The sequence below is a fragment of the Phyllobates terribilis genome, unplaced genomic scaffold (assembly GCF_046119375.1).
Source record: "Phyllobates terribilis strain yellow unplaced genomic scaffold, ASM4611937v1 Scaffold_1__5_contigs__length_1240528914, whole genome shotgun sequence".
Classification (NCBI taxonomy): Eukaryota; Metazoa; Chordata; class Amphibia; order Anura; family Dendrobatidae; genus Phyllobates; species Phyllobates terribilis.
Genome location: NW_027362761.1, coordinates 445,494,722 through 445,520,559, shown reverse-complemented (window position 1 = coordinate 445,520,559; position 25,838 = coordinate 445,494,722).

The following is a 25,838-nucleotide window of genomic DNA, read 5'->3' as shown; positions in this document are numbered from 1 at the left end:
TGGGTCTGACTGGCTCCCAGCTTCCACAATGTTAACCCAGTGTGCCATCAGTGAGATGTACCATCCCTGGCCACAAGCACTTGTCCACGTGTCTGTGGTTAGGTGGTCCTTCCCAATTACTGCGCTAGTGAGGGTACGGGTAATGTTCTTGGACCCGTGCCTTTATAAGGCGGGGACGGCACACCTGGAGAAATAGTGGCGGCTGGGGACCGAGTACCGAGGGACAGCTGCCGCCATGACGTTGCGGAAAGCTTCTGCCTCCACAGCAAAATTTCTTGTGCAAGCAATCAAGAAATGTGGCAGTTTAGTATTGTGCCCTGTGGTGAGTGGGTGGCTGCGTATTTGCGCTTGCGTTCCAAGGACTGGGGTAGGGACAACTGAACGCTGAGGGACAACTGAGTAATATGCCGACTCCAAGTACAAAATATATCCCGGATCCGCACATTCCTCAAACAAGAATCTGCAAAAACACTAGTGCATGCTCTCATCATCTCCCGCCTCACCTACTGCAACCTACTGCTCTGTGGTCTCCCTTCTCGCACCTCTCCAATCTATCCTAAACTCTGCTGCCTGACTAATTCACCTGTCCCCCTGCTATTCCCTGGCCTCTCCTCTCTGTCAATCCCTTCACTGGCTCCCCATTGCCCAGAGACTACGGTTCAAAACCCTAACCTTCGCATGCAAAGCCATCCACAATTTGTATCCTCTACACATTTGTGACCTTCTCTCCCGGTACATACCTACATACAACCTCCGATCCTCACAAGATCTCCTTCTCTACTCCCCTCTTATTGTCATGGGAATGTCAGGTTTGACAGAGAGTCATGCGGGGTCTGGCTGTAGAAGGTCGCTGCGTTTGGGCTTGTAAACATCTTCTTGATCCTTTCATGATACCTCTCTCTAGGACCCAGTGGTGATCCTCATCTTGCTAGGAGATTATACCCTTAGGACCCAGCGGTGATCCTCATCTTCTGCTGCTAATTACCACATCCTTGCTGTATCCTTATATATTCTCAGAGAGTGCCTAGTGATAGACTGTTCTTATCTATTCAGGCTTGGAATTCTAGTAGTCAGCTAGAGTTTTCTTGGTGTTTCTTCGTGAGTTGTTGCCTTGTTTTCCCCGGTATCATCTTTAAGCTAAGTGTATTCCCTTGCTTGTTTCTCTTGTGTGTACTTTAGTTTACAGTGGGGCTGACTAGTGCTCACCCTTCGTCCTACCTACCTAGGGCCTAGCTTTAGGGTCAGCAAGGGCCAGTTTCCTGCTCGGTGATAGGTGCAGAATCTATATAGGGTCCATAGGGAAGTCAGGGTTTGCCGTTTGAGCTATTTAGGGGTCTCCACTTCCCCTTTCCCCACTTGTAGAGAACTCTTCCCTTTTCCTGTCAGTAGACGCTGGGTTCTCCCCATACTCAGCATGACACTTATCTCCTCTTCCCACAATCGCATACAAGATTTCTCCCGTGCATCCCACCTACTCTGGAACTCTCTATCCCAACATATCAGAATCTCGCCTACTGTTGAAATCTTCAAAAGGAACCTGAAAACCCACCTCTTCCAACAAGCTTACAACCTGCAGTAACCCTCGCTCCACTATACCGCTGAACGACCAGCTTTATCCTCATCTACTGTATCCTATTCCTCACCCATCCCTTGTAGACTGTGAGCCCTCGTTTTTGTTCAAGATTATTGTAATTATTTTTGCTATGTATACCCCTTTTTCACATGTAAGGCACTCTAATAATCATAATAATAATAATGTGGCCCAGACTCATGGCTATTGAGACTGGATCGTGTGGAAGACAGGGTGGTGGTGGTTGCATACGAACTGGAAGCATTATTTTTTTATTTGCTATCCAACCTCAGAATAAAAAACCTTTAATCAGAAAAATCTCTTTAAAAAGCGGACCAAACATAGATATTATTGTGAAAAAAACACACTCTAGGTACTGGACTCTATTGGTTTATCCCACAGAGCCCTGTTGGCAAAAAGAAGGGGGTATCTCACACAGCTAGAATATGTAACATCCCTGGTGGCATGCTGGCATGGCTTACCATCTCCCACCATGCAAGACCGCCAACTTACCTATCAGTCCAGGCTGCACACTTTGCTCTATTACTTGCTGTGTGCATGTCTCTTGTCTGATTGCTTAGGGCGGTGGCGCTGTTGCTTCCTGTTTCTTAAAGTTACAGCGTGCGCAGTCCTAATGCATCCCCAGCCTATTGCTGTGAGTCACTGGATACTTAAACCCCCTCCACCCAGTAGGAGGTGCCTGAGCAACACTTTATTTCAGTATTTTCTGTGCAACTGAGTCCCATTCTGTATCTTGTCTGTTTTCCACCACCCTGGGGGCTGAGTACCCAGGCCCGTTACCTGTATCTGTGACTTCTAGTCTGTTTCTGCCTCCCTGGGGGCTGAGTACCCAGGCTCGTTCCTGTATCTTGTTCCATGTTCAGTTCCTGTCTGAACTGTGTCCTAGCCCGTTACCTGTTTGTCTCTATGTTCGATCCTTTCCTTTTCTTGCCATGTCTGAACCTGCATCTAACTCCAACTTGTTGTCTCTGTACTTCTGTTTGTGAGTTTTGTGTCCACTCTTTACTTCATTGCAAGTACCTTGTGTGCATCTCGTTCTGCTTGTCCCATTTCCCTGCCTCCGTTTCTTCCTCCTGTGTTCTAGCTGTTTTCCTGTGTTTCCCAGTCTGTTCCATGTGAACAGAGCCCTGTCCTGTCTGTCTGCACCTTCTGCTCTGTGGTTACGCTCTGCTTTGTTCTGCCTCGCTTGTCCTCCGCACCTGCGGTTACGCTCTGCTCTGTTCTCCCTCTCTTGTCCTCCGCACCTGCGGTTACGCTCTGCTCTGTTCTGCCTCGCTTGCCCTCTGCACCTGCGGTTTTGCTCTGCTCTGCTTGCCCTCCACACCTGCGGTTTTGCTCTGCTCTGCTTGCCCTCTGCACCTGCGGTTTCGCTCTGCTCTGCTTGCCCTCCGCACCTGCGGTTTCGCTCTGCTTGCCCTCCGCACCTGCGGTTTCGCTCTGCTCTGCTTCTCCTCCGCACCTGCATTTTTGCTCTGCTCTGCTTGTCCTCCGCACCTGCGTTTTCACTCTGCCCTGCTTGTCCTCCGCACCTGTGGTTTTCCCTCTGATCTGCTTGTCCTCCGCACCTGCGTTTTTTGCTCTGCTCTGCGGTTTTCTTTCTGCTCTTCTCCACTTGTCCTCTGCGCCTGCGGTTCTTCCCTGCTTGTCCACTGCACTTGCGGCCTGTTCCAGTATCCCAGTCTGTACTGGTCCCTATCCAGCCTGCGTTCCTACCTGCCAGTATCTGCCTGTCTGCATACTGGCCGTGCCTGCCAGTACCCACCTGTCTGCATACCAGCCGTGCCTGCCAGTGCCCGCCTGTCTGCATACCAGCCGTGCCTGCCAGTACTCAACAGTCTGCATAACAGCCGTGCCTGGCAGTACCCAACAGTCTGCATACCAGTCGTGCCTGCCAGTACCCACCTGTCTGCATACCAGCTGTGCCTGCCAGTACCCACCTGTCTGCATACCAGCCGTGCCTGCCCGTTCCTGCATTCCCCGGTGTGGGTCAACAGCTCTGACCGGGGTCTGACCTGGAGTAGCACCTGGGCCACCTCCCATGTCCCTCCTCAGACCACAGAGTCGATTAAGCCGCCGTGTGTTCGTGGTCGGATCTGGCGAGGCCCCTAGTCACGCCCCTCCAGGCACTCCTCAGTTCGTGGCCCAGTGTAACCACTAACCACGCTCATGTCAGTCAGTCCGGGCGTGAGCATAACAGTATACCATTTATCATAATCAAGTAATACCTTCCTTTATACATATAGAATCATATAGCAAGTCTTTCAGTACCTCACAAGGATAAGTGCAACCCAGTGAACAAAGTAATTGTAGTGCATAATTAAAACAAACAAGTAGGATCACTCTTCCATAGACCTCTACACTCAATATACCACTGACCAGGCCCTAAATTATTACCTATATGCTGATTCCTACCTACCTGCAGAGGTTGGCACCCTATTTAAAGTTGGCAATTTTGGCGCCCCCACTCCACGCCGGCTATCCCTAAATATCCTGGCTTGCCCTAGATTTAATTCCTAATTGCACCACAATCCGATGCAATCTAAGGCATATATTGAAAACACAGCGGAAAAACTATGAGAGCAATGTAAATAGATGACTTATCTTGCCCATAAGGAGATGGTCCAGGATGTATAACGAAGGTTTCAGCCTTTTGTCAGTGTCCCAGTGTCTCCAATGGAGGACTTATCATGACCAAAGATAAAAAGTGGTCCCAGATAGACGATAGAAGCCTAAAGCCTCAAAATCATGTCTCCAGTCTCTGATTAGTGTCCCAGTGCCTCAACGCGTTTCCCCAAATGTACGGTTCCTCAGGAGACTGATACAGAAGGAATGTCCAGGGTATAGATATATAATATATAGATGCACACTGATGATCAGTGCATTTTGATAGTCAGAACTAGGGTAGGTAACTCAAGCCTTCCACTAGTTCTGTTTAAATACATCCTCCCCCCTGATTCCATTGGTCCCAAAAAGGCCCCATACTCTATGTGTTTGCGCTCCATAGTCTCCTTTGCTAGTCTAATCCAGCACTCTTAGACCTGACAGGTCGGCGTGCTCTCCACATCGTGGAACGCAAAGCTTACGTTTTCCGCCGACGTCACTTCCGGTGCTCGGCAATATGGTGTTTGTGCGTTCCAGCCCTTGGAGCGCAGGGCTAAAGGTTTAATGTGTCACATCCGGCGCTCCCCGGAAAAGCACTTGCGTTCCACTTCTTGGAACGCATAGTGCTAACAACTATGCAGCAGCGCAAAGAATCAACCACGGTTGATGCGCCCCACAGCTATAGACATCAGAAGGGGGCGTAAGCCCGCCACAAGGCCGCAAAATATGTGTGCATAAATGCGCAATCAGCAGGCAGGCCAGCAGATATAGACACTTTACCTGTCACTTATAAAGAATATAAAAATGTCACTCTATAGACTACAATACTAAAGGGAGGGGCCCAAAAAGAGTACAGATTTGCTAACATTTTTTTTTTATTATTTTCTAAACCCCTCAACAATATGGCTTGATAGCCCTGCAGAAGGAGTTCAGCTTATAGTGGGTTTTTATTTTATCCATATACAAATATGATGTACTTAAAGGTAAACCTAATGGACCGGCAAGGAGAATATACACGATGTAAAGATAAATCAAGATGCAGATGTCCCAAGCATAGGACAACCCATAGATCATGGCAGGTTAACAATCAATTTTAAGTCCAAAACTCGGCCTGAGTGATGTGCCAGAAGATCCCTCAGAAAAAACAACAAACCATAAAAAAGAACCTATAAGAAAGGGGTATATGACAGCTGTTCATTAATGCCTATCGGTGTGATACTATTTAGTCTAAATATCCATTCACACTCCTTCTGGAGTACTCGTTTATTAGGATCTCCCTTTCTAGCATTATGTCTTACTTTTTACAAGATGTTAAATGAAACCTCTTTTATATTGCCATGATGAACCCCATTCATGTGTCTCGCCAGTGGTGTATCTCTCACATCGCGTATGTCCCCTAGGTGTTCACCCACTCTACGTCTAAATTCTCTACATGTCTTCTTAACATAATCAAGCGGACAAGAGCAGGTGGCTTTGTAGATTACACTATCCGTTTTACAATTACAGAAGTCCCTAACAACAAGAAGCACTAACAAACGACTTTCCTGGACTCATCCGTTCACACATCTTTCAATCATTGCATCGAAAAAACCCACAGATCTTTCTGTTAAGCCAAGTCCCCATCCCAGGTGGTTTTTGGTAAAAACTATGGACCAGTCGATCCTTCAAGGATCGTCTCTTCCTAATTGTCACACTCGGCGATGTAGAAATAGCACCCTTTAAGTCCGGGTCCGATACCAGAATATCCCAAAGTCTCCTGAGAATCACAAAGACCTGTTCATTCTTATTATCAAAGGTTCCTATTAATCTAGATATATCACTCCCCGCTCTCGGATGACCCTCAAGAAGGGAATCTCTCTTACATTTCATTGCGTGATCACACACTTGATTCAAGATGTGTGCTGGATAGCCCCTCTCCTTAAATCTATATTTCAGGTCAGAGGATTACCTACGATAGTCACCTACATCAGAACAATTTCTCCTAACTTGAAGGAATTGGCCCTTTGGTATCCCTCTTCTCAATGCCAAAGGGTGATGGCTGTCCCACCGTAGAAGACTGTTAGTCGCTGTGGGCTTACGGTGTGTGATCATTTGTAGATGTCGCCATTCGTCTTTAATAATCATCAGATCCAGAAAAGATAATCGTGTGTGATTAGATTCTGAAGTAAATTTTAATCCCAAATCATTAATATTAATTAATCTTACAAATTCTGTGAAATCAGCTGATGACCCTGTACACAAGATAAAAATATCATCTATGTATCTGACCCACTATGTGATCTTATCTTGCCACCACCCCTCTTCCCCAAATATATGGGTTTCCTCCCACCAGCACAGAAAGATGTTAGCATATGAGGGGGCACAGGGGCTCCCCATCGCAGTACCCCTGAGCTGGTGGAAGTATTCACCATTAAAGAGGAAGTAGTTGTGGGTCTGTACATATTCAAGGAGGTTCAACAGAAAATTATTGCGTTTCTCACACTCCACTGCTCTGGATCTGAGAAAATATTTAACAGCTTGTATGCCCGCCCCATGTGGTATATTGCTATACAGTGCTTCCACATCTATTGACGACAAGATGGTATTTGCATCAACTTCTTAAGTTTTTTACGAAGATCAGTTGTATCTGTAATATATGATGGTAGCATTATTACATAGGGGTATAAAGTACGATCAAGATAAATCCCACTGTTTTGTGTCAAGCTGTCAACACCAGAGACTATTGGGCGTCCTTTGAGTGGACTGAGGCCTTTATGTATCTTGGGTAAGGTGTAAAAAGTGGAAGTAACCGGAAAAGTTGGACATAAAAAATCATACTCATTCTTGGACACCATATGTTCATTCAGACCCTGGTCCAGAATTGCCATCAATGATTTCTTATATTCAGTTAAGGGATCCTCAAGGAGAGTCTCATTGTGTCTTTGTCCATGAATATTCTATCACACATCGTAAGATATTGTTGATGGTCCATTATGACAATATTCCCGCTCTTATCCGAGGTCTTGAATATCAGATTACTCCTCAGCTGTCAAATTAGATCCAGCATCCCCAACATTGGAAATCTTACACAGGTCCCTTTCCACCAGATTGATAAATAAATCCACACTAGTGAAGTCACCAGATGGTGGCATCTTTTTGCTCTTATTTTTCAAGTTTATGAAAGGTCTTGTACCTCTATCTTTCATGTTTTCTCTTTCCAGATCTACCAGGATATTTAGATTTTCAAAGTCATCCTCAGATAGACCAAGAGCTTTGCATTCTTCCCTATTATGGGACTTAAAATTTTTTCTCCATTTCAATTTCCGACCAAAGAGATTAACATCTTTTACCCATTGAAACCAATTGAAACGGTTTGTAGGTACATACGAGAGACCTTTACTCAACACATTGATTTCATAAGTTCTGAGTACATGATTAGACACATTAATAATCTGGTTCCTGTTCAATGAAACTTGCTCCTTAGGGGGTAGTCCCTGAAAGTGCACTGCTCTAAAAAAAGAGGAGGACGAGGACAGATATCCATTTGATGGTGAAGGTGACCTGTTGGTGTACTCTCCACCTACATAGCTTTTGTTCCTCCGGAAATTCCTCTGTCCAAACCCTCCTCCACTTCTGTTTTGCCATCTTTGTCTGCCTGATCTCCCACTGCCCCTTAGGGGGGTATAGTCACCCCTCTCCGATCTTTCAGTATCAGATGATCCAAGATCAGAAGAAGATACTATATTAGATATATCCGATCCAAAAGCATAAGCCTGATTCTCTTTAAATTCCTTTAGATCCCACAGGAATTGATAATGTTTTCTTTTCTTTTAGTATTGAAATTTTTCAACCGACGTTTGTAGTATATTTTCACGTTTGTTATATTCAGGATCGGCTTTATTCTTAAGGATATTCTCTATTTTTATATTCAATACTTTACTATACTCCTCAAAATGCTTCTTCTTCTCCTCCAATACGATCTGCATAAACCGTATAGAGGAATCTATAGATTCTTTCTGCCAGGCAGACACCAGTCTGGGATTTATCACCCTAGGTGATGGCTGAATATTGATACGTAGCCCCCTTGGTACTATTTTGTTTTTTATATAATTTTCCAATGTTTTACCTCCTACCAAGATCTAATATGTTCTTTATAAGTTGAGTACAGCTCATTAAACTGTGATTTCAATGACAGTAGATTAGGAACACTTGCATTTTTTTCAGTAAGAGAGAAGGCCTGGTTAGCATCCTCCAGCCATGACTCAGTATTAATTGGACCATTACAGAAAATTGCCATAAGCAATTCAAAACAGTAATTTTTATATTATAATACAACTGTTCTGAGGAAAAAACGTGGCTAACATGTAACCTCAGAATAAAAAACCTTTAATCAGAAAAATCTCTTTAAAAAAGAAGGGGGTATCTCACACAGCTAGTATAGCATTTATCATAATCAAGTAATCCCTTCTTTTATACATATAGAATCATATAGCGAGTCTTTCAGTACCTCACAAGGATAAGTGCAACCCAGTGAACAAAGTGATTGTAGTGCATAATTAAAACAAACAGGTAGAATCACTCTTCCATAGACCTCTACACTGAATATACCACTGACGAGGCCCTAAATTATTACCTAGATGCTGATTCCTGCCTATCTGCGGAGGTTGGCATCCTAATTAAAGTTGGCGATTTTGGCACCCCGCTCCACGCCGGCTATCCCTAAATATCCTGGCTCACCCTAGAATTAATTCCTAATTGCACCACAATCCGATGCAATCTAAGGCATATATTGAAAACACAGCGAAAAAACTATGAGAGTAATGTAAAGAGATGACTTATCTTGCCCATAAGGAGATGGTCCAGGATGTATAACAAAGGTTTCAGCCTTTTGTCAGTGTCCCAGTGTCTCCAATGGAGGACTTATCATGACCAAAGATAAAAAGTGGTCCCAGATAGACGATAGAAACCTAAAGCCTCAAAATCATGTCCTCATGTCTACGGTCTCTGATTAGTGTCCTAGTGCCTCAACGCGTTTCCCCAAATATTCGGTTGGTCACTGCTACGGTTGTGGCTAAGGATGCGATGCTCCTCGTGCTCCGTGTCTGCGCCATAGGACGCACCATAACCTCCTCGTCTTCCTCCTAGACCTCCTCAGATGAGCTACTCAGCAAGGTGCCTCTGGGTTCACACCAAGTTGGATGTGCAACCTCATCATCATTCAATATGTTATCCCATTGCTTGCCCTCAGAGTCACCCTCCTCTTCTTCTTGCCATGACAGCACAGTACAGTCGAGGGTCAGGAAGTTGCTCGCACCCAACCTTTTTTTTCCCCCCTGTGTGGAGAAGAATATCTGCCCCAAACAATTTTAAGCTGAGATGCAGTCTACTTTACGTATATACTCATTTTGAGTTTATCAGGTCTGTGTACCCCTGTGTGGAGAAGAATATCTGCCACAAACAATTTTAAGCTGAGATGCAGTCTGCTTTATATACCTATTTTGAGTTTATCAGGTCTGTTTACCCCTGTGTAGAGAAGAATATCTGCCACAAACAATTTTAAGCTGAGATGCAGTCTGCTTTATATACCTATTTTGAGTTTATAAGGTCTGTGTACCCCTGTGTGGAGAAGAATATCTGCCAAAAACAATTTTAAGCTGAGATGCAGTCTGCTTTATATACCCATTTTGAGTTTATCAGTAGTGATGAGTGAGCACTTAAATGTTCGGGTACTCATTGTTCAAGTCAAGCAAATTGGAATGCTCGAGTGCTCGGTCCGAGTAATGAGCCAAATGTAAGTCTATGGGAAACTCAAGCATTTTTCAGGCAGCTCCCCCCGTTGGTCTGCAGAGGGCTTAAAAATTGCCCAAATCGATGGGAACAGTACACAAATGACTGGGGAACACTGGGGAAACTCCAATGACCCTTGCAAGAGACGTAGAGATCGGAGGGCCTCCTGAAAACAATGTTCTCATTATTAGGAAGTGGGTCTCCCATACTGTTTGCCTTTTCCTGTGAAGCAACGGCTGCCAAAAATTTGGAGGAACTCCTATGCTCCTTGCAAGAGACGTAGAGGTCAGAGAGCCTCCTGCAAAAAATGCTCCCATTAATAGGAAGTGGGTCTCCCATTCTGTTTGCCTATGCAGTGAAGCAACGGCTGCCAAAAATTGCAAGAGACGTAGATATGTTGATATGATATATATGGTGGTGGAGGATGAGATGCGGAGAAGGAGAATGACAAGAGCAAATAGGCAAAAACAGGAAGCTTATACCCATGTCTGGGTGTGAAGACAGAGGTGCATGGGAATAGAGTTAGACCTCCCCAAAAAAAGACACTGTATTTGAGTTTATGTTACGCTACTAACATTCGGTGGTGTTGAGAAGTCTGGCCCAATCTAGCCCTTGTTCATTTTCATAAGAGTTAGCCTGTCAGCATTTTCAGTTGACAGGCAAATGGGCCTATCGGTTATAATTGCACCGGCGGCATTAAAAACCCGCTCTGACAAAACGCTAGCGGCAGGGCAGGCCAGGATCTCCAAGGCATAGAGAGCCAGTTCATAGCACGTGTCCAGCTTGGATACCCAATAATTATTAGGCACAGAGGAATCACGGAGGATGTTGGTACGGTAGGCAAGATGCAACATCCCTGGCGGCGTGCTGGCATGGCTTACCATCTCCCACCATGCAAGACCGCCATCTTACCTTAAGTCCAGGCTGCACACTTTGCTCCAGTGCCTGCTGTGTGCATGTCTCTTGTCTGATTGCGTAGGACGGCTGCACGGTTACTGCCAGATTCTTGTAGTTACTGTGTGTGCACTCCTAATGGTCCCCAGCCTATTGTTGTGAGTCACTGGATACTTAACCCCCCTCCACCCAGTAGGAAGCGCCTGAGCAACACTTTCTTTCAGTGTGTTCTGTGCAACTGAGTTGCCAGGTCCTGTCCTGTATTTTGTCTGTTTCCGCCATCCTGGGGGCTGTATACCCAGGCCTGTTACCTGTATCTGTGACTTCTAGTCTGTTCCGCCACCCTGGGGGCTGTATACCTAGGCCTGTTACCTGTATCTGTGACTTCTAGTCTGTTTCTGCCACCCTGGGGGCTGAATTGCCAGGTTCGTTCGTGTATCTTGTTCCTGTCGGAACAGTGTCCTAGCCCATTACTTGTTTGTCTCTATGTTCGTATCTTCCTTTTTCCTGCAGTGTCTGAACCTGTACCTAACTCCAACTCATTTTCTCTGTACTTCTGTTTGTGAGTTTAGTGTCCACTCGCTACTTCATTGTAAGTACCTTATGTGTATCTGCTCTGCTTGTCTACCGCACCTGCAGGTTTTGCTCTGCTCTGCTTGTCTTCTGCACTTGCGGGTTTTGCTCTGCTCTGCTTGTTTACCGCACCTGCCGGTTTTGGTCTGCTCTGCTCGTCTACCACACCTGCGGGTTTTGCTCTGCTCTGCTTGTCTACCGGACCAGCGGATTTTGTCTTTGCTCTGCTTGTCTACTGCACCTGCGGGTTTTGCTCTGCTCTGCTTGTCTACCGCACTTGCAGGTTTTGCTCTGCTCTGCTTGTCTACCGCACCTGCGGGTTTTGCTGTGCTATGCTTGTCTACCGCACCTGTGGGTTTTGCTCTGCTTGTCTACCGCACTTGCGGGTTTTGCTCTGCTCTGCTTGTCTACCGCACCAGCGGGTTTTGCTCTGCTCTGCTTGTCTACCGCACCTGCGGGTTTTGCTCTGCTCTGCTTGTCTACCGCACCTGCGGGTTTTGCTCTGCTCTGCTTGTCTACCGCACCTGCGGGTTTTGCTCTGCTCTGCTTGTCTACCGCACCTGTGGGTTTTGCTCTGCTCTGCTTGTCTACTGCACCTGCCGGTTTTGCTCTGCTCTGCTTGTCTACCGCAACCGCGGGTTTTGCTCTCCTTTGCTTGTCTACTGCACCTGCGGGTTTTGCTCTGCTTTGCTTGTCTACCGCACCTGTGGGTTTTGCTCTGTTCTGCTTGTCTACCGCACCTGCGGGTTTTGCTTTGCTCGTCTACTGCATCTGCGGGTTTTGCTCTGCTCTACTTGTCTGCCGCATCTGCGGCTCTGTTCCTGTATCCCAGTCTGTACTGGTCCCTATCCTGCCTGCATTCTTACCTGCCAGTACCCACCTGTCTGCATACCAGCCGTGCCTGCCAGTGCCCACCTGTCAGTATGTCAGCCTAACCTGCCTGTTCCCACATTCCCCGGTGTGGGTCAACAGATGTGACCGGGGTCTGACCTGGAGTAGCACCTGGTCCCTCTGCTCGATTCCTCCCTGGTTCACGGAGTTGACTGAGCCGCCGTGCGACCTTGGTTGGACCGAGTTGATACTTAGTCATACTCCTCCAGGCACTCCTCGGTTCATGGTCCAGTGGGATCACTAATCACGCTCACTCCAGTCAGTCCGGGCGTGAGCGTAACAGTTTGCTCAGGCCATGGTCCCCGTTGAGCCCCACGTCCCTTCGCTCTCGGAGACATTTGAATTCTTGTCTGGTGAATACGTGCACCAAGGAAAAATTTTTTCTCAAGCTGAGGTCCAGGCGATTTACGCACCAGCCCAAATGGAGCTATCAGCACTCGTTCCTGCGGATCCACCACGGTACTATGTGGATCCAAAACAAAGCCGTGTGTTTGTGGAGCAATGTATGCTGCATTTCAAATTCTATGCTCACTATTTTCCAACTGATCGGGTTAAAGTAGCATTTATGATGTCCTACTTAGTGGGTGATGCCTTGCATTGGATCACCCCCCTATGGGAAGCATGGGATCCTATAGTCTCTGACCTGCAGGCCTTCCTGGTGGCCTTTCTAATGGTCTTCAATGACTCTAACCCTGAGGCTTCTGCTAAAGCTTCCCTTCCCAATATCCTGGAGCTGTCCCGATGGGTGATGGGTGTAGGTAGCCCACCAGCTCTCCAGCCTGAAGAGACTGCTGCCCACACAGAATCCACACAGGATGACAATGCTCCACAGAATACTTCTCTTCCCAACCTCAAGAGGCAGTCCAGACGTGCAAGGCGTAGAGGTAAACCGTCACGCCAGGTTCTGTCCTCCCAAAGACGTCCTGTTCCCCAGCCTGTAGAGGCAGCTACCCGCACAGAATCCATGAAGGATGACCATGTTCGTGAGGCAAAGCAGTGGCTGGAACTCAGTCACAAAATCGGATTGCGGTCCCGCTGTGGTTGTTTGGGACCCCCTGACGGTCTTTGTCCAGCGAAGGTTGGAGAATCCCAAGACATTAGGCCTGTAGGAGAGGCTGCCGTTGGCATTAGTATTTCCTCTCCACAGATGACCGTGACTGTCTCCGTGGCAAGTGAAGGCCTCAGATTAACCGGAAGTTTCGGGCGTAAAGCCTTGAAGAGTCGGTGTCTGATTCCGGTCCGAAAACTCTAAAATCCGGTTTGGGCATTGTCAGCGGAAGGACGAGCCCTACTCAGAAACAGTCAAAATATGTCTGTACAAATTAAGCTCCAGATTGGAGCATTACACATGAAGAGGTTCACATTCCAGGTGCTGTCTGGTTTACCCACAGGTCGTCCAGAGTCGAGAGATTTAGTGCCCGCTCAGGTCTGGAGATCCCGCATGGTGTTTCCTGGGGGACTGCTGAGGTACAACGGGAGTCCAGTCCCCATATCTGCAAGACAGTCAGCAGTGTCTTCTTCTTCTTCACCTGATCTGCTAGTCGCTGACTCGCTGTGCGCTGAAGTCTCCGAAGGAAGGGAAGCGGAGGCATTATCCCCACACAGTGTCGACGATTGTACCAATGATCTGGCTTCAGGTAGCGCCCCGCTTCACAGACGTGTCATCTCAGAAACCAGACTGAAGTTGTTCCCTAAGCAAGGACCCTCCATCTCTAATAAATGTGGCAATAAGTCCATCAAGGCGGTGGCTACCTCCAAGTCTCTGCACCCCTCCAACCAGGCGGAGGACTTCCAGTTGTCTCCTGAATCCTCCGGGGTGCTACCTGATAACAAATGGAGAGAGACTTTTCTGCACCCTGTACCTGGTATTTAGCCCACTTCATCCAGTAAGCTTGGCAAAGTGTACGTCAAGGCGGTGGTTACCCCCGAGTCTCTGCACCCCTCCAACCCAGTGGAGGATCTCCAGTTGTCCCGTGAATCCTTTAGGGTGCTACTCGATATTAACAAATGGAGAGAGACTTTTATGTGTCCTGTTCCTGGTACTTCACTCATTTCATCTGTTGCTGAGGATGGCTCGATGGGAGGAAGCATCCTAGTCACCAAGATGGTGAGACCAATTTCATTCCCTCTAATGGACAGAAGAGGTAATTTTCTTGAAGAGAACGATCGGCCTCCAAATTCTCTGCAGAAAATCCTTGCAGGCTTGAAGAAGAGGGGGCGTAAAGGGGGGGGGTACTGTAACATCCCTGGCGGCGTGCTGGCATGGCTTACCATCTCCCACCATGCAAGACCGCCATCTTACCTATCAGCCCAGGCTGTACACTTTGATCCAGTGCCTGCTGTGTGCATGTCTCTTGTCTGATTGCTTAGGGCGGCGGCGCGGTTGCTGCCTGATTCTTGTAGTTACTGTGTGCGCACTCCTAATGGGTCCCCAGCCTATTGTTGTAAGTCACTGGATACTTAAACCCCCTCCACCCAGTAGGAGGCATCTGAGCAACACTTTCTTTCAGTGTGTTCTGTGCAACTGAGTTGCCAGGTCCTGTCCTGTATTTTGTCTGTTTCCGCCACCCTGGGGGCTGTATACCCAGGCCTGTTACCTGTATCTGTGACTTCTAGTTTGTTCTGCCACCCTGGGAGCTGAATACCTAGGCCTGTTACCTGTATCTGTGACTTCTAGTCTGTTTCCGCCACCCTGGGGGCTGAGTTCCCAGGCTCGTTCCTGTACCTTGTTCCTGTCTGAACAGTGTCCTAGCCCGTTACTTGTTTGTCTCTATGTTCGTATCTTCCCTTTTCCTGCAGTGTCTGAACCTATACCTAACTCCAAAGCATTTTCTCTGTACTTTTGTTTGTGAGTTTAGTGTCCACTCGCTTCTTCATTGTAAGTACCTTGTGTGTATCTGCTCTGCTTGTCTACCGCACCTGCGGGTTTTGCTCTGCTCTGCTTGTCTACTGCACCTGCGGGTTTTGCTCTGCTCTGCTTGTCTACTGCACCTGCGGGTTTTGCTCTGCTCTGCTTGTCTACCGCACTTGCGGGTTTTGCTCTGCTTGTCTACCGTACTTGTGGGTTTTGCTCTGCTCTGCTTGTCTACCGCACCTGTGGGTTTTGCTCTGCTCTGCTTGTCTACCGCACCTGCGGGTTTTGCTCTGCTCTGCTTGTCTACCGCACCTGCGGGTTTTGCTCTGCTCTGCTTGTCTACCGCACTTGCGGGTTTTGCTCTGCTTTGCTTGTCTACTGCACCTGCGGGTTTTGCTCTGCTCTGCTTGTCTACCGCACCTGCGGGTTTTGCTCTGCTCTGCTTGTCTACCGCACCTGCGGGTTTTGCTCTGCTCTGCTTGTCTACCGCACCTGCAGGTTTTGCTCTGCTCTTCTTGTCGACCGCACCTGCGGGTTTTGCTCTGCTCTGCTTGTCTACCGCACCTGCGGGCTTTGCTCTGCTCGTCTACCACATCTGCGGGTTTTGCTCTGCTCTGCTTGCCTACTGCATCTGCGGCTCTGTTCCTGCATCCCAGTCTGTACTTGTCCCTATCCTGCCCGCATTCCTACCTGCCAGTACTCACCTGTCTGCATACCAGCCATGCCTGCCAGTACCCACCTGTCTGCATACCAGCCATGCCTGCCAGTACCCACCTGTCAGTATGTCAGCCTGACCTGCCTGTTCCTGCATTCCCCGGTGTGGGTCAACAGCTATGATCAGGGTCTGACCTGGAGCAGCACCTGGTCCCTCTGCTTGGTTCCTGCCTGGTTCAAGGAGTCGACTGAGCCGCCGTGCTACCTTGGTCGAACCGAGTTCATACTAAGTCGCGCCCCTCCAGGCACTCCTCAGTTCATGGTCCAGTGGGATCACTAATCACAAGGTACTCCCTCACCTTCTTCCGAAACTTTGCACTCCTTTCGACAGTATCCTGGGCCTCAGGGCCTGTGCGATGGGAGGGTCTGAGAAAACTGTCCCAGAACTTTGACATCTGCCTCTGCTGGATTGCATTTGTCCAATTAACTGTGACGTCTGCTGCCTGTTCTACCACCTCCTCCTCCTCTTCCTCATTGTCACCCAATCCACATGAGATGAGGCTGGGCTGTGTGTAATCACCCTGTATGGTTCCTTGCTCCATCTCATCGTGCTCCTCCCGCAATGCATTCTCTTTAATTGAGAGCAGAGAGCATTTCAGAAGACAGAGAAGCGGGATGGTGACGCTAATTATGTCGTCATCACTGCTCACCATCTTGGTGGAGTCCTCAAAGTTTTGGAGGATGGTACAGATGTCTGACATTCATGTCCACTCCTGAGGTCTTATGTGTGGAGTCTGAACTGAATACCGATGGCCTTGTTGATGCTGGTAGTCAACAACTGCCCTCTTCTGCTCACAAATCCATCCCAACATCTGCAATGTAGAGTTCCAATGCTTGGGGACATCACACACTAGTCGGTGAGCAGGAAGCTGCAAATGCAGCTGAAGCACAGCAAAGATGGCAAAAGCTGTAGCTGACTTTCTTAAATGGGTACAAAGGTGGCATATTTTGACTAGCAGATCCGGCGGATCCAGGTAGGTTTTGAGAAACTGCTGAACCACGAGGTTAAGCACATGGGCCAGGCATGGTACGTGTGTGAGCTCGCCTCACCTCAGAGCCGCCATGAGGTTCCGGTCATTGTCACACACAACCATGCCTGGCTGTAGGTTCAGCGGTGTGAGCCACAAATCTGCCTGCTCTTTTAGAGCTGTCCACAATTCTTCAACATTGTGCGGTTTGTCACCTAAGCATATTAGCTCAGCACAGCCTGTTGCCACTTGGCTAAGGCAGTGCTGCAGTGCTTCCAGCTTGTGACTGATGAGGTCATTTTGGAGATGGAGGCTGAAGAGGAGGAGGTGGAGGATGAGGTGCAGGAGCTCTAGAATTGTATAATGTGGGGGCAACCCTCATTTACCTAGGGCCCGCAATCCTCGGCGTCGGGAAGACGTGTTCGGTCCCAAGGTCCGACAGGGTCCCGGCTTCCACTATGTTAACCCAGTGTGTCGTCAGCGAGATGTACCATCCCTGCCCACAAGCACTTGTCCACATGTCCGTGGTTAGGTGGACTTTCCCAATAAATGTATTGTTGAGGGCACAGCTAATGTTGTGGGACACTTGCTTGTGTAATGCGGGGATGGCACACCAGGAGAAATAGTGGCGGCTGGGGACCGAGTACAGAGGGATGGCCGCAGCCATCCTGTTGTGGAAAGCTTCCATCTCCACGAGCCTAAAAGGCAACATTTCGAGCGCAAGTATTCGTGAAATGTGTGAATTTAGTAGTGTGGCCTGTGGGGCGTTAGCTGCGTATTTGTGCTTGCGTTCCAAGGACTGGGGTAGGGACAACTGAACGCTGCGCTGGGACAAGGATGTGGACGTGGTTTATGGTGGTGCTAGTTGAGAATGTTCAATGACAAGTGCAGGGCAGGAGGCATCTTGGCATGCTCCATGGACAGGGGATTGGCGTGTACGCACAACAGTGGAACAAGCAGTGGTGTCACCCACAGACACTGTTGCTGGACCCTGGGTTTCGGCCCAATTAGTCGGGTGCTTTGCTGCCATGTGCCTGATCATGCTGGTGGTGGTCAGACTGCTAGTTTTGCTACCCTACCCCTGCTGATGCTGGCCTGGCAGGTGGTGCAAATTGTCTTTTTGGGGTTATCGGCAGAGTCTTTAAAAAACAACCAGACTCGGGTAGACCTAACAGTTGTACTGGCAACTTACGTCGTGTTGATGTTACGGGGAACGGTTGCCTACCTTCTGTCTTCAGCCACCACACTGCTTGTCCTTGCCTGTTGTGGTGCTACATCTCCCTCCCCTTGTGTGCTGCTTTCCTCGCTCTACATGTGACCTTGCCAGGTTGGGTCAGTAACTTCATTGTCCACCACCTCATCTTCCACTTCTGCACCCTGGTCCTCCTCCTGACTTTCTGGCAATTGTGTCTCATCATCATCCACCTCTTGTGACAGTTTCCCACCGTCACCTTCTTGTGACCGTGGTTGCTCAAATATTTGGGCATTGCTACATGCGATCTCCTCTTGCCCCTCTTCAAGTGGACCGGGCGAGAGGCCCAAATCTATAAATGGAAAAGTGAACAGCTCTTCGGAGTGTCCAAGTGTGAGATCAGTTGTCTCCGGGCACTCGGCATGGTGGGAGGAAGGAGGTTCAGGGTGAGGAATATGCAGTCCAGACTCACGGCTACTGAGACTTGACCGTGTGCAAGACAGGGTGGTGGTGGTGACTAAGTGACTCGAAACATTATCTGCTATCCAACCAATAACCCTTTCACACTGCTCTGTGTTTAATAGTGGTATTATGCTGTACCCTAAAAATTGGGACAGGAAGGTCGAGCGACAAGGTGTAGGTGTTTGTTGTGGCACAATTTCAGCTTGCCCACGGCCTCATCCTCTTCATGCACCATCATATCATCACCATCACGTCCACTTCCCCGTCCCTTGCCATGCTGGATTTGAACTGCAGTGATATGTGATGCGTGTGATGGAAAACCACAGTTTTAAATAGCTGGCCTGTAGGTTACTGTTTTTCACAGCCACCTCATGTCAATAAATTCACTGACACATTGCAACAAAGTTTAAATGGAGGCCAGAAATGGCTGAATTTGGCGTGCACTTATATGTGATACGTGTGACGGAAAACCACAGTTTTAAATAGCTGGCCTGTAGGTTACTATTTTTCACATCGACCTCGTGTCAATAACTTCACTGACACACTGCAACAAAATATAAATGGAGGCCAGAAATGGCTGAATTTGAAGCACACTTATATGATACTTGTGATGGAAAACCACAGTTTTAAATAGCTGGCCTGTAGGTTATTATTTTTCACAGCGACCTCGTGTCAATAACTTCACTGACACACTGCAACAAAATTTAAATGGAGGCCAGAAATTACTGAATTTGGAGCGCACTTATATGTGATACGTGTGACAGGAAACCACAGTTTTAAATAGCTGGCCTGTAGGTTACTATTTTTCACAGCGACCTCGTGTCAATAACTTCACCGACACACTGCAACAAAATTTAAATGGAGGTCAGAAATGGCTGAATTTGGAGTGCCTTATATGTAATACGTGTGATGGAAAACCACAGTTTTAAATAGCTGGCCTGTAGGTTACTATTTTTCACAGCGACCTCGTATCAATACCTTCACTGACACACTGTAACAAAATTTAAATGGAGGCCAGAAATGGCTGAATTTGGAGCAAACATATGTGATACGTGTGACGGAAAACCAAAGTTTTAAATAGCTGGCCTGTAGGTTACTATTTTTCACAGCGACCTCGTGTCAATAACTTCACTGACACACTGCAACAAAATTTAAATGGAGGCCAGAAATGGCTGAATTTGCAGCACATTTATATGTGATACGTGTGACGTAAAACAACAGTTTTAATTAGCTGGCCTGTAGGTTACTATTTGTTTACAGCGACCTCATGTCAATAACTTCACTGACACACTGCAACAAAATTTAAATGGAGGCCAATATTTTCCACGTTCACTAAAAATTTCTGGATTTTTATCGCTGTAATATGGAATGGATCTGGCTTTATTCTGCAGTGCCAACAAGCAAATGGAGCAGAAAAATGGTGTACTCTGGATTGCTTTTTAACCAAATAACCAGGATTAAGATAAAAAAAAAGTTTTCCCTGGCCCCTGATGTCTGGGGGTATGTCTACAAATATCTGTAAGAACAGCAGCAGCAGGAACGTTCAATGGACCCTCTGGCACTATATGCACTGCAGTCTACCACATACACTGCCTGCCTGCCTAGCACTGATTATATGCAGCTGGATTAGTCCTCAGAAGGACTGTTAGTTCAGATGGATATAGATACAGTACAGACCAAAAGTTTGGACACACCTTCTCATTTAAAGATTTCTCTGTATTTTCATGACTATGAAAATCATACATTCACACTGAAAGCATCACAACTATGAATTAACACATGTGGAATTATATACTTAACAAAAAAGTGTGAAACAACTGAAAATATGTCTTCTATTCTAGGTTCTTCAAAGTAGCCACCTTTTGCTTTGATGACTGCTTTGCACACTCTTGGCATTCTCTTGATGAGCTTCAAGAGGTAGTCACCGGAAATGGTTTTCACTTCACAGGTGAGCCCTGTCAGGTTTAATAAGTGGGATTTCTTGCCTTATAAATGGGGTTGGGACCATCAGTTGTGTTGTGCAGAAGTCAGGTGGATACACAGCTGATAGTCCTACTGAATAGACTGTTAGAATTTGTATTATGGCAAGAAAAAAGCAGCTAAGTAAAGAAAAAACGAGTGGCCAGCATTACTTTAAGAAATGAAGGTCAATCAGTGCGAAAAATTGGGAAAACTTTGAAAGTGTCCCCAAGTGCAGTTGCAAAAACCATCAAGCGCTACAAAGAAACTAGCTCACATGAAGACCACCCCAGGAAAGGAAGACCAAGAGTCACCTCTGCTTCTGAGGATAAGTTTATCCGATTCACCAGCCTCAGAAATCGCAGGTTAACAGCAGCTCAGATTAGAGACCAGGTCAATGCAACACAGAGTTCTAGCAGCAGACGCAACTCTTCAAAAACTGTTAAGAGGAGACTTTGCGCAGCAGGCCTTCATGGTAAAATAGCTGCTAGGAAACCACTGCTAAGGACAGGCAACAAGCAGAAGAGATTTGTTTGGGCTAAAGAACACAAGGAATGGATATTAGACCAGTGGAAATCTGTGCTTTGGTCTGATGAGTCCAAATTTGAGATCTTTGGTTCCAACCACCGTGTTTTTGTGCGACACAGAAAAGGTGAACGGATGGACTCTACATGCCTGGTTCCCACCGTGAAGCATGGAGGAGGAGGTGTGATGGTGTGGGGGGCTTTGCTGGTGACACTGTTTGGGATTTATTCAAAATTGAAGGCATACTGAACCAGCATGGCTACCACAGCATCTTGCAGCGGCATGCTATTCCATCCGGTTTGCGTTTAGTTGGACCATCATTTATTTTTCAACAGGACAATGACCCCAAACACACCTCCAGGCTGTGTAAGGGCTATTTGTCCAAGAGGGAGAGTGATGGGGGGCTACGCCAGATGACCTGGCCTCCACAGTCACCAGACCTGAACCCAATCGAGATGGTTTGGGGTGAGCTGGACCGCAGAGTGAAGGCAAAAGGGCCAACAAGTGCTAAGCATCTCTGGGAACTCCTTCAAGATTGTTGGAAGACCATTTCCGGTGACTACCTCTTGAAGCTCATCAAGAGAATGCCAAGAGTGTGCAAAGCAGTCATCAAAGCAAAAGGTGGCTACTTTGAAGAACCTAGAATATAAGACATATTTTCAGTTGTTTCACACTTTTTTGTTAAGTATATAATTCCACATGTGTTAATTCATAGTTTTGATGCCTTCAGTGTGAATGTACAATTTTCATAGTCATGAAAATACAGAAAAATCTTTAAAAGAGAAGGTGTGTCCAAACTTTTGGTCTGTACTGTATATGTTGTGGAATAGGTTCAGTGGACCCTCTTGTGCAGTATCATGCACTGCAGTCTGCAACATACACTGCCTGCCTGCCTACCATGGATTATATGCAGCTGGATTAGTCCTGAGAAGGACTGTTAGTTCAGATGGATATTATATAGCGATGAGCCAGCATGCTTGTTACTGCTCGGTGCTCGCCCAAGCATCTCACTGCTCAAGATGCTCGGCGCTCGCCGAGTATTTCCAGGGTGGCTTGGCGGGAGCTCGGATCCCCTCCCTGCATGTTTGGCGCTCTTTACAGAGCCAATGAACATGTAGGGATTGCCTGCCACTCACTGTAATGCCGCAGGCTTGTTGGTTGTGGAATTACAGTGATTGGCTGGCCACACAGCGTCATCAGGTCTATATCAGACCTGGCCGAAGCCATGCTCGTCACAGTCACTCTGGAATCAGACAGTGTAGGGAGCTGCTGAGCTAGGGAGAGATTTGCTTGTTTCTAGTTAGTGTAGGTGTACCAAACTATATTAGACACACATATCCATCTCAACAAACAGTCCTTCTGGGGACTAATCCATCTACAAAGATATCAGGCAGGCAGTGCATATAGGCAGGCAGGGTATATAGCAGACTGCAGTGCACATAGCACAAGAGGCTCCATTCCAGTTTTGTCTGCTGCTGCTATTAGATATTTCTAGAAATAGGCTTAGATCTCAGGTGCCAGAAATATTTTTTTGGGGATCTTAATCCTCATTATTTGCTTAAAAAGCAATCCAGAGAACACTGTTTTTCTGCGCCATTTGCTTGTTGGCACTGCAGAATACAGCCATGTCCTTTCCATATTACAGCACTAAAAATCCAGCTATTTAAAACTGTGGTTTGTCCGTCACATGGATCACATATAATTGCACTGAAAATACTGCGATTTCTGGCCTCCATTAAAATTTGTTTCAGTGTGTCAGTGAAGCAATTGACACCAGTTTGCTGTTCAAAATAGTTACTTACAGGCCAGGTATTTAAAACTATGGTTTGTCAATTACACGGATCACATATACATTTTCAGAAAATACTGCCATTTTTGGCCTCCATTTAAAAATGTTTTCAGTGTGTCAGTGAAGCTATTGACACCAGTTTGCTGTTCAAATAGTTACCTACAGACAAGGTATTTAAAACTGTGGTTTGTCCGTCACACGGATCGCATATAAGTTTACTCTAAATTCAATCATTTGTAGTGAGCGTGGAAAATATTGTCATCTATTTAAAATGGGCAAGGCACGTGGCAAGGGACGGGAAACTGGACGTGATCGTGATGGTGCAAGCAAATGCCGAGGCTGTGAACAAGTTGAAATTGTGTCACAACAAACACCCACATATTCTTGCTCGACCTTCCTGTCCCAATTAATAGGAGACCGCAGAACACTACTCATGAACACAGAGCAGTGTGAAAAGGTTATTGGTTGGATAGCAGATAATGCTTCCAGTCACTTAGCCACCACCACCACCACCTTTTCTTCCACAAGGTCAAGTCTCAGTAGCTGTGAGTCTGTACCGCATATTCCTCACCCTGAACCTCCTTCCTCCCACCATGCCAAGTGCCCAGAGACAACTGATCCCACACTTGGACACTCCAAAGAGCTATTCACTTTTCCATTTATAGATTTGGGTCTCTCACCCGGTCTACTTGAAGCGGGGCAAGAGGAGATCGCATGTAGTGATGCCCAAATATTTGAGCAGCCACGGTCACACAAAGGTGACGGTGGGAAAGTGTCTCAAGAGGTGGACGATGATGAGACACAAGTGCCAGAAAGTCAGGAGGAGGACCAGAGTGCGGAAGTGGAAGACGAGGTGGTGGATGATATAGTAACTGAGCTAACCTGGCTGGAGGACATGCAGAGTGAGGAGAGCAGCACATAGGGGGAGGGAGGCAGAGCACCCCAACAGGCAGGAATAAGCAGTGTGGTGCCCGCAGAAAGAAAGCAGGCAACCATTCCCCGTAACAACAACACGACGGAAGTTGCCAGTACAACTGTTAGGTCTTCTTCTTTTTTAAAGACTCTGCCGATAACCCCAAAAAGGCCATTTGCACCACCTGCCAGGCCAGCATCAGCAGGGGTAGCAAAACTAGCAGTCTGGCAACCACCAGCATGATCAGGCACATGGCAGCAAAGCACCCGACTTTGTGGGTAGAACCCCAGGGTGCAGGAACAGTGTCTGCAGGTGGCACCACTGCTTCTTCCACTGTTGTGCATGCAAGTCAATCCCCTGTCCATGGTGCATTTGAAGATGCCTCCTGTTCTGCACCTGTTGTTGCACACTCTCAAGTAGCCGCATCAGGAAGCACGTCCACGTCCTTGTCCCAGCGCAGCGTTCAGTTGTCCATACCACAGTCCATGGAACGCCAGCGCAAATACGCAGCCAACGCCCCACGTGCCACACTACTAAATTCCCACATTTCATGACTGCTTGCGCTCGAAATGATGCCTTTTAGGCTCGTGTAGACGGAAGCATTCCGCAACCTGATTGCGGCGGATGTTCCTCGGAACTCGGTCCCCAGCCGCCACTATTTCTCCCAGTGTGCCATCCCCGCATTACACAAGCACGTGACCCAAAACATTAGCCATGCCCTCAACAATGCAGTTACCGGGAAAGTCCACCTAACCACGGACACGTGGACAAGTGCTTGTGGGCAGGGAGGGTACATCTCGCTGACGGCACACTAGATTAACATAGTGGAAGCTGGGACCCAGTCGGACCTTGGGACCGAAGACGTTCTCCCGACACCAAGGATCACAGACCCTAGGTCAATCAGGGTTGCCCCCACAGTGTACAGCTCTTGCACTTCATCCTTCTCAGACTCCTCCTCCTCTTCAACCTCCATCTCTTAAATGACCACATCAGTTACAAGCTGGAAGCACTGCAGCACTGCCTCAGTCAAGCGGCAACAGGCTGTGTTGAAGCTAATTTGCTTTGGTGACAAACCGCACAATGCTGAAAAGTTGTGGACAGCTCTGAAAGAGCAGGCAGATCTGTGGCTCACACCGCTGAACCTACAGCCAAGTATGGACGTGTGTGACAATGGCCGGAACCTGGTGGCGGCTCTGAGGTGAGGCGAGCTCACACACGTACCATGCCTGGCCCATGTGCTTAACCTTTTGTTTCAGTGATTTCTCAAATCCTACCCGGAGCTGCCAGACCTGCTTGTTAAAGTACGCCGCCTGTGTGCCCATTTTAGAAAGTCACCTACAGCTTCCGCCACGCTTGCCGTGTTTTAGCAATGTTTGCAGCTTCCGTCTCACAGACTAGTGTGTGATGTCCCCACACGTTGGAACTCTACACTGCAGATGTTGGGAAGGATTTGTGAGCAGAAGAGGGCAGTTGTTGAGTATCAGCATCAACAAGGCTGTCGGTATTCAGTTCAGATTCCACACTTAAGACCTCAGGAGTAGAGATGAGCATTGTTCTACTCGAACTGTTCGCCAATCTCAAATTCGAGCTGTTTTGGGCGGTGTTCGAGCCGGTCGGCGAACACGAACAATTTGAGAAAAATTCGGCTGTTCGAGGTTATGTTCGATAACTGTTCGTGCACCAAAATCATAACTGGATTTTTTCTCAGTAATGATGAAAATTAATGTTAATACGCAGTTTGAGTGTACAGCGGGGCGGGGGGAGGGGCAGGGGATGGATCTCTGCAGGAACAATGAAGATCTCCATTTTTTTTTCTCTTTCCCGCATTTGCAGTGGGGAGGTGCAATCTGTCAGCCTATCAGCAGCGCACACACGGAGCGAAGTGCTTTTTTTCACACAAGCAAGGGCATGTGTGATTGGCAGTGTATGTCACATGTCCTTGCCCTATAAGACCAAGCCATTTTCCCCGTCGCCACCATTTTCTCACTGCTGCAGCTGCGTGTTAGACGGCACCGCTGTTGCTGTGTGCGCTATACCTTGTTAATTTCAAGCCAATTTTCGCACAAATATACAGATAGCTTGGGAGTAGGGAATAGTTGTGATTGCAGTCCTTTTAAGGACTAGGTTACAGCATTTCCTACGACTT